The sequence below is a fragment of the Phasianus colchicus genome, chromosome 3 (assembly GCF_987193195.1).
Source record: "Phasianus colchicus chromosome 3, bPhaCol1.hap1.1, whole genome shotgun sequence".
NCBI classification, from domain to species: Eukaryota; Metazoa; Chordata; class Aves; order Galliformes; family Phasianidae; genus Phasianus; species Phasianus colchicus.
The window spans coordinates 32,738,312-32,748,515 of NC_143438.1; the positions used below are offsets into that span (position 1 = coordinate 32,738,312).

Below are 10,204 nucleotides of genomic sequence, written 5' to 3' on the forward strand. Positions count from 1 at the left end.
AAGAGACATCTGGAGGTCATCTGGTCCGGTCCCATGAGATACTTAGATCCGGGTTACCAAGGACCAGGTCCAGAATGGTAGTAAAATGTTTTCTCACAGTTTCTAGTTGTCATTTGATATTTCTGTTTAAAAGATTTTCCCATTGGATTTGGTCACATGTTAGTGCAGTAGCTGAACTGTTTAGGTCACAATAATATTAGGAGAGTTTAAAACACAGTAATATTGAGCAAGGGTCTGATGTCTGCAACTGAGCGAGTTTATTAAGGGAAAATTGCAGTTCCCTTGCCTTAGTGAGAGGCTAAGAAACTAATCTGCCTTACAAAAAGGGAGGAGAGCAAGTCAGGCTAATAGGTCAAGGTGTGCTGTCTGGACTGGGTTTTGTGAACTAACAGCAAACCAAACCACAGGTCGCTTCTGAGCAAAGGGATGTGTGGCTGGAATGAACTGTATCACTATGAGTCCCAAAGCAATGGCTACTAGTTGTAGTAGGTAATGTGTGGCAGTCTTATCACATGCTATGCTGTATTATTCAAAGTCGTTATTTATCTTAAACTGTAGACTGACTTTGGCGTAGTTGTGCTTCCAGCTACACATTATTCTCTGTATCACAGAGTCAAAACACTGAAAAGCCTTGACAAGTTTGAAACTGGAATGCAAGAAGAAAATAATCTGAGAAAATAAAAACAGTCAAACTTTGAGAGGAAAAATATCTGAACACTTCTTGAAATGAAAAAAAACTTGAAAATATTAACTTGATTTATCATTTATAATCTTTGAGTAGGAACGTAAAGTCTTCATAATTAGGATTTACTGTTATTGTTGTTCAAAAGAAGGTAGTGTTTTCAGTTAGCTAATAAATTATTTTGATAAACTGAAAACATTCAGAATAGACTTAGAATAAAGTTGTTGAAAGTGCAGGGTTTTTTTTTTTTCTTTTTTTTTTTTTTTCCATTCTTTCATTTGTAAATTTGATCACTGGTACCAGTTTAATTATTTAGAAAGATTCTCCTCAACCTTATACTTCCTGTCCTGTCTTTGTGTAGGATTCAAATTGTTATTAAGATCATGTGAGCACTCAATCTTTGAAGTTTTAAATGCTCATGCTTTATTTTGTTCACGAGTAAATAACAGTATTTCTAATTTGATTTGGGACCAAATAAAAAATGTCCAAATCAGACTGAATCTGTAAATGTGTAAATGTAAGTGACAACTGCAAAGCAGTAAAAATTTGTGGATGTCAATTTTCACATTTTTATGAAAAAAAACCCAACCATCCTACCCCAGGTTTTGACAGCATAATTGATATCGGTGGGTATTATTTGCCTTTTATTATCACAAACTCCCTCTCCTACAAGAATGACAATAAGTGTCTGACTCTTTCATAACCTACAAAATAATGAATTCTTGTCTGTTCTTGCCTGTAATATAATTTTTCAAATAGCTCTGGTGATTGTGGTCTTGAGTGTATAGAGATTTTGAACAGTTTAGTTGAAGGACAGTCCTGTGAAATTTGAAAGTACATAGCAAAAACAAAGTATCTAGGTAAAAATAAGATCGCTTTCGATTATAATAAATACAAAAGCTAATAATGGGGAAAAAACCCTGCAAGATTTCCATAAGTCAGCTGTTCTGATTTTTGAGAATATCCTAGATGAAATAGCTTTGTAACCATTCTAATGCTTTATGTAATCTTTGAATACTGACCCATAATAAATTTGCAAGATGTTTTGAAATGTAAACCACAGTTCATTTTACAAGAAAAACAAGAATGCTTTTCCATACACACAAACATAATATATTCAAACAGGAGGAGAAGATGCCATTTTTGGGGATGAAAAATTCTTATTTTTCTTATTCGTGAAAACAAAATCATGATAGTGGCTTCAGTTCATGTGTTTTTTTGTTTGTTTGTTTGTTTGTTTGTTTTCTCCTGCATTTAGTGGGACTGGATCTTTTTTTGGTATATGTATCAGCTGAATTTCCTTCTTTCCTTTTTCTTTTGTGAATACCAAATAGAAAGCTTATACTTTAAAACAGGTTTACGTGAGTAGCCAAAATTAAAGAAGTAGTCATTCTATTTATATACTTATCAGGAATGTGCTTTTAATATTTAAGTAAATGCTGGTGTTATGGATAGCTCTCCAAGACCACACCTTTCTGGTGCTTTGGTAGGGAATCTGTACAACAAAAAATAGTGTCATATTGGTATTTATGGGTGCATGAAAGTGGAATGTGAGACTGAAATACGGCTTGGCAATATGTTAACTGAAGTCAGAAATGATATTCACAGAAATTCACATCTCATAACTTTTAAAACATGAGCAGTTTGTGTCCTGTTTCAGCCTTTGGATGAAGCTGAACCCTTAGTCCCTTAACATTGTGGTGAATCTTTCCTTTGGCTCATTATGAATGACTAATGCACCAGATCATATCTTTTCTGGGTCCTCTGCCTGGAACTTGTGTGCTGTAGGCTACAAGCAAAAGTACTTGTAAAAGGTTTTTAAAAGGTATCAAATGTCATTATCACAGAAAAAAATTTAAAAGTGCTGAGGATTGCAAATAATGTTTTTTTGCTTTGAGATATTTCTCATAGTCTCATGCTTTGTGGCTCTAGAACTTTTTTTTATGAAAGTACTAAGAAATTTTCTTTCCCTTTTTTGGGCTGTCTTCCTTTCTTTTCCAGAAGTGGTGGTGAGGAAAGCTGAAAAAAAATTACTTATGCCATATATCATCATATACATTTAATGATAGTTCATAGCATGCCAAAATTTTGTGGCCAAACTATTTGGAAGTGCAACATGAGGTGGCTGTGACAGTAAATAGGACCTCTGTTCTCTTAATTACATTTGTCTGAGTAAATGTGCTGGCATGGGATTATATTTTTATTTTTAAATAAAAGATCTCAAAGGCTATGTAGTTCATTTTCCAATTCTTCTCTTGTGAGTTAGAGATCTTAAGGGGAATTCTTGAGAATATCTTTGCTATCCTCTGGAGTAAAGAAGATAAAATTGTGTTTTTCTATACTTAATTAAATTTAGAAACAATACTGCATTTTATATCTGACAAATAAAAGTTTTTGAGTGGGGACAAGAAGCTAGAGATGCAGTCAGCTGTACTCTGGACTCATAAGAAAATGAAGAAGTCCCACAGTTCATAAAAGAGGTATAGATATTTCTGGATGATTTAAGGCCAGATTAACAAACCACTACAATGCAATTTATAGCTTTAGATAATGGGAGGTCAAACATGTATTACCAGCTGACTTAAATTTGATTTGACTGAAAGATAAAACTCCACTACATGAACCACATTAACTGAAAGCCTCTGCTTTACATTTCTCACTGATGGCACCCTGGGGAGGGAACTTTCTTGGCATTTCACATCCAATTTAAGCACATCATTGATGAAAAGATGACTAAGTTGGTGCATCAATTTGTAATAAAATATCTCACAAATTGTTTATCTGATCAGTGGAGAATGCAGTCTCAAGCTGTTCAGGGCTAATGTGCTCATTGCACTAAAATAGCAAGTTATTGACTGTCAAAGGGACCTGGGAGTTTGTATACTCAGTTCAGATTTCCTGAATGAGAGCAACATATTGCATCAGAATCATAGGTTGTAAGCGATTAACTCTGCTAGCTGAATTTTCACTGAAATTGAATAGATGTGAGGAGAGGGCAGTAAGCATTTAGTGGGAAATGCTCAGATGCTCATATGATCAGTCTGTAGAGGAGAGAAAAGGGTCTTATTCTTACTTTACTTCTGCAGGCTTTACACCATTGTAATTCCACTAACAATTTGATTGAATTGTTGCAGCGCAAGTAGGACAGTCGTACCATATCTGTGTTATTTGTCTAGTGTTATTTTCTCAGCTGTAGTGAAGCATTTTGATGCCTGGGGTAGGGTAGGACTGCTCCCTCCTAGCTAGGCAGCATCTGGGGCCTCATCGGGAGCAGTGCCATGTGGAACCTCTCTGGGGAGATGCTTTCTCTTCAGGCATTGGTTGACCCCAAGGGAAGCTGAGTGTATGCAGTGTAGTGAAAACAGGGACCCTGCTTCTGAAGGAAAAAGGGTGGTAGAACAGATGAGCATTTCTTCCTTCCCCCACCCAACTGCCCCCCACCCCCCAGACCTGTCAGCTGATTTTTGCTGGAGCTGATGCTCACTTTACATACCAAGGATTGGGAAAAAGCATCATGAAATTCCTCAAATTCAGCTGGCCTCTGTCTTGGCCTCACAGAAATGCAGAGTTATAAGCCCCCTTCTTCCAAGCCATCCACTTGGCATGCTGTGTTACTTCCCTTTTCAGTATAAGTTTCCCACAAAATGAAGCAGATTAGCATGATACAGAATTATTTTCTCAAGAAGCAAAACCTTAGCATAAGAATGAGAAGATTGCCCTTAGCAAGGGATTGGTAGAGGACTACTCAGTCTTTAACAAGCAAAGCTACTGTCACTAGACGACTGGCTCATTCAGTGTAGCTGTGGGAGTGAGTACATTGTGTTAGGTTTATTATTTTATTGTTCTTTATTAATTTTTGCACCACAAATATTTGATTCCCCACAGAAATACCTTTAACAGACAGAAACAATTGTGAAGTAAAATGGTTGGTGAATATTTTTAGTGAGAGTTCTTTTTCCAAGACAGAGGCAGCAAAAAACTTCTTTCTTTGCAAACTGTGTGTTCAGGATACTTCAAAGTTGGATTCATATACCATTTCTACACAGAAATTTGGACAAAAAAAGGAAAACAGGTGTGAAGTACATGTATTAGGAAAGCACTTTCACAGGTGAGGTGTAGGATATTTCAACATCAGTGCTCCCTGGTCTCTTGTTGAAGCTGCTCTGCACAATAGATTTCAGCACTGTTATGCCTACAGGGGGACCACAGCATTGTAGGCTGCTGAATTAAGTGTTTATCTGAGAACTAGAAGCAGTAAGTTTTCATGTCCTTTCCATCTAGGTAACTACTATAATAAAATAATAAAATCATTACTGAGTATTATTCATCCAAAAATACTAGATTTTATCCAACACTGTAATTTTGTTCTGTTTAGTTGAAATTGGTGATTTTGTAAATGGGGTAAAAATATTAGGGCTGCTCCAAAAGCGGTGCTTTCTTTTTTTACTGTGTTGCCCCATTATGTCAGAGGCAGATGTTGGTGGTATGGCAGTAGACATAGCACCTTCCCACGAGTATTCTGCTATATTTTGTTGCTGTGCAACAGATGGCAACAGAGGGGCAGTCTGACAAAATGATGGACATGGAAGTGCATATGAAATAAAGGTGTGCCATTGAATTCCTCCTTGCAGAAAAAATGGCTTCATTGGCATTCACTGATGTTTGCTGAACATTTATGGAAATCAAACTGTGGATGTGAGCACAGTGGCTGCTGTGTTTCAGCAGTGGCAACAGTGACGTGGAATACAAGGCATGTTCTGGATACCTGTGCAACTGTCACACCACGAGATGATGTGTCTTGATCAGTTCATCTGTGCAAATTGTCAGATTGTGACCAGGGGAATGCGTACAGAACTGAATATCAGCTTTGATGCATTGGAAAAATTGATGGCAATGTTGGAATATCACAGTAGATCCCATGAATGATCACACAGAAAGAACACAGTTTGCAAGTTTGTCAGGACCTAAAAAAAAAAAGCAATACAAGGCTGAAGATGACAGTTTCCTGGAATGCATCATTACTGGTGATGAGATCTGGAGTCACCACTATGAGCTGGAGTAAAATGTTAGTTCATGGAGTGGTGACGTGAGTTCCCCATGAAAGAAAAAGTTCAAGATGAAGCCTTCAGCAGGCAAGGTGATGTGTACTGTCTTTTGAGATAGGAAAAGGGTGATCCTTCCGGATTTCCTGGAACCCAGACAAACAGACTCTGACTTCTACAGTGCAATGACGACTAAGCTGAAGGCTCAAACTACCAGATTCAGGCCAGAAAGGAAGACAACCTTTCTCTTGCAACATGATAACTCTAGGCCCCATACTAGTTTGAAGAACATGGAGCACATTGCCAATCTTGGCTTAACTGTCCTACCAAATCCACCACATAGTCTGGATTTGAAATCTTCTCACTTCCATTGGTTCAGAAATTAATGTTGGATTGTTTGGGCAATGTTTTCTTAGCACTGACATGGTCCTAGCAGCTGAGAAATTGTAAATCACCTCTGCTGATGCAGATTTTTGCAAGCACAATGTGAAGGCTCTTGTTCATCGCTGGTGAAAATGCAAAGCTAACCATGGTGACTGTGTTGAAAAATAGTGTTTTTTAGCTGAGAGTCTGCTCTATCAAATAATGTTATTGTGCTCTTTGTATCTGTTGTATTTTCCATGGAAATAAATAGGAGGCATTATTTTCAGTGTGATCTACTTAATACTTGGATATTTTGGCTTTCTTATGCCTTAGTATTAGTGTGATGGAAAACTCAACTTGATATTCATCTGTGATCTGGGGTACCACACTGTTCAGATGATCAGAGTGCACTTGTTTTGTCTGACTTTTGGATGATAAGCTCCATTCATGCCCAGTACTTGAATGAGAGACCTGAGAAATCCCATGTAGCAGAAGAACGAACTACTGAAAATTACTCTGTCATTTGGTGAATGCTAGATCAAAGAACGTGAACAGGTAGATACATTGAATTTTGACACCTCATTATGACTTCCAAAATGGGAGGAGAAAGGTGCTGCCCAAACACCGATTCTGATGCAAGTCTTCCAAATTATATTTTTGGCACTCAGTCTCTAATTTGATCTTTTTACTGTTATTATTATTAGTCCAAAATATTCTTGACTAGTCATGAAGACCAGTGGTTTCCTTATGGCCACAGTTGTCAGGGGCAGTAAACAAAAAATAAATGGAGAAATAATAGGAAATGTCATTAAGGAACTTACTCTTCAGAATATAATCATCCCTGTTGTTTTGGAGAAAAATTTATATTTATATATATATATATATATACATATGTATATACAAAAGTGTAGATGGCAAAAGCAGAAGATTCCTGAATTATGGGTTAATTTTAATTACTATTATTTTTCTTCTGACAAATTTCTGAGTTGTGGACATATTTAATTTGTAAAATATTGCAGTTCTTAATACATGTAGATTAGACAGGATTTAAGGTCTTGAAAGACAAAAATAATGCTTACAAATATATTGGCATATATTCTATTCCCATGAAAAATGGTGGAAAGGTTGACACTAGCATTGAAATTTATAGTCAGCCTTTTGACACCAACCCACTGGCACTGAATATCTCTTCTGTGTTTTTTTTTTCTTCTATGGGCAGTTGAGTCATACTGAAAATTTGTAAATAAAAAAATAACTGAATTAGTCAATAAGACATGACTGAACTTTGTAATGAGATAACTGTAGACCTTCAGGATATGGTAAACTACTAGAGGCACAGTGTTATCTCATTACAACACACATTTTACTGAAGAATAGCATACTCTAAGGCATGTACTTATACTGCAATATATTCTTGCCTCAGGCATATTATGGGGTATAAGGCCAAAGGACAAGTAGCTGTAAAATTTTGAAAGTAGATACTATTTACTCTAACTGTGTATATAACATTCAGCTATATATAATGGCTTATTGAATGTGCTAATTGTAAACAACAGGGTTGAAAAAAAGTTATCCTTATGAATAGCTTTTTTTTTTCTTCACTGTCAGATAGAACTGCCCAATTTATTTTATCTCCATTACAGATAAATCTATAACAAAGGATGCTCCTCATCTAGGAGTGGACAGTTTAACACAGTGTTCTGTTTTTCTTTTTTCTATTACAAGTGGGCCCATGTAAACCTAATGAGGTTCAACAAGACCAAGTGCAAGGTGTTGCACTTGGGCTGGGGTAATCCCTGGTATGTATACAGACTGGGCAAAGAATGCCTTGAGAGCAGCCCTGTACAGAAAGACTTGAGGGTCCTGGTAGACGAGAAGCTGGACATGAGCCAGCAGTGCGCACTTGAGACCCAGAAGGTCAGCTATACCCTGGGCTGAATTAAAAGAGGACTGGCCAGCAGGGAGAAAGAGGTGATTGACCCTCTCTCCTTGTCTCTTGTGAGGCACTATCTGAAGTACTGCGTCCAGGCCTGGAGCCCAAAGTACAAAAAAGATACAGAGCTCTTGGAATGAGTCCAGAGGAGGACCACTAAGATGATCAGAGGGCTGGAGCACCTCTCCTATGAAGAAAGGCTGAGGGAACTGGGCTTCCTTAGCTTAGAGACAAGAAGACTCTGGGGAGACCTCATTGCAGCCTTCCAATACTTGAAGGGAGCATATAAATAGGAGGGACAACAGCTGTTTATGAGGGTGGACAGTGATAGGACAAGGGGGAATGGTTTTAAAATGAGACAGGGGAGGTTTAGGTCAGATATTAGGAGGAAGTTTTTCACTCAGGGTGGTGACACACTGGAACAGGTTGCCCAAAGAGGTGGTGGATGCCCCATTGCTGGAGGCATTCAAGGCCAGGCTGTATGTGGCTCTGTGTAGCCTGGTCTAGTGGTTGGTGACCCTGCACGTAGCAGGGGGTTTGAAACTAGATGATCACTGTGGTCCTTTTCAACTCAGACCATTTTATGATTCCATGATACTGTAGATCTGCAATGGCTCAATGAAATTCTTGGAGTAATGTCAGTGAGATGAAGTACTATGACAGAGAATCACATCTGCAACATGTCACTATGTTTTCCTTAAAATCAATGGAAATTTGAAACCAATCTTAGTGCTGATGGTATTGGAATTGATAATGGATTGTGATGAGTTACAGAAACAACTTTTTAAAAGTCATTGATCAAAGTTCACCTTGCCTGCTTTCAATACTTACAAATAAACAATAATTTCAAAACTTTTAAACTGAAAAGTAGAAGTAAAAAAAGTGACTAATAGCAGTTCAAAGAAGTGAAATCTGGTACTAGGGAATGTAAAACTGAAGATCTGTTATTATTTCAGTGTTTGTATTGCACTGGCATGGAATAGCCCAAAACATGTTGCAAGAAGGAATTTAGTGTCTTGAAGAACTCCAAACAAACAGTGAGAAAAAGTCTGGCTAGGAGCCCAATAGATGAATTGATGAGGGCAGAAACATGGAAGAAAACATAAAGTTAAATTTGTAATTGCCCTTTTGGTCTTCCTATATTTCAAATCTGATGCTCGTGGTAGAATCCTGAAAAAAAACTGCAGGGTGGTCTGCTAGAAATGATATATATTGAATAAGAAATAATTTGGTGAGATATTCCTCACTGTTGCTGCTGATGAGAAAAGTTAACATTTCTTAAGAGAATTCAGACATCTGAGACTAGAGAATCCTTCCTATGTTACCAAGTCCAAGTGCTTACCTAAAGCCTCTAGGTTGTATAGTTATTTAAACATCTGCTTAAATTGCTAATTCCCAAAGTCCATATTGTGATCTTCATTATCTGATTCAGATCAGATTGTCTGGCCAAATCTGATTCAGAAAAGCACTGATTCTGATGCGCATTGCTGGAGCTGCTCAGTTATGTTTCCACTGAGCTGTGCCAATTCCCAGTAGCTATCTTGTTCTAGCATTTTGGGTGAGTATTTAATCTCCATTTTCAGCAAGGATGGTAGTATTCATTTAATTTTAGAGATATATTTAGGTTGCACTTAATCTATGTATCATCAACTCTATCGTGATCTTATTTTACTTTTCCTTTAAATGGCCAAAGAAATAAGTATTTTTCTATTTGCTTTCATCAATTTTGCAGGATCTTGCTCATTTTGATGGTAAATTTCATTGTAGGGAAAACCCTTTTGACCTCATTTTGACAGCATTTTTCACTGACCAGTCCATTTTTTCCCTGTTCATTACAGGTTTTCCCTAATGGACAAATAATAAATCCCTAAGAATAATGACATCATCATAGCTGAAGCTCATACCTGAATATATCCTGGAAGATACTGGGAGGAACATGAATGTCAGAGAACAGCATGAGGAGACATAAAAAACCTAATTTTCTGTTGAAATTCTTTCAATATTAGTAATAAATCATAATGAAAGGAAATGAGGAAGAGGTGTCTGGAAAAAAAAATATTTATTTGAATATTCCACACTTCTCCTTTCAGTCTTTTATATATATATTAAAAAACAAACAAACAAAAAACAACTGAGATATTTAATCAAAATTCTGAAATTCAAGCTTATTATGTCAAAGAAATA

At 36.9% G+C, this 10,204-nt stretch overlaps 1 long non-coding RNA gene across 1 annotated transcript in view; it reads left to right on the forward strand.

Moving 5' to 3' along the window:
* LOC116226537 (uncharacterized) overlaps positions 1–9,988 on the forward strand; it is a 33,513-nt gene extending 23,525 nt beyond the window's left edge. The window contains exon 3 of the long non-coding RNA XR_004166347.2: positions 9,859–9,988. This is a non-coding gene — a long non-coding RNA (uncharacterized LOC116226537). The remainder of the gene's footprint in view (positions 1–9,858) is intronic.
* The last annotated feature ends 216 nt before the right edge of the window (positions 9,989–10,204 follow it).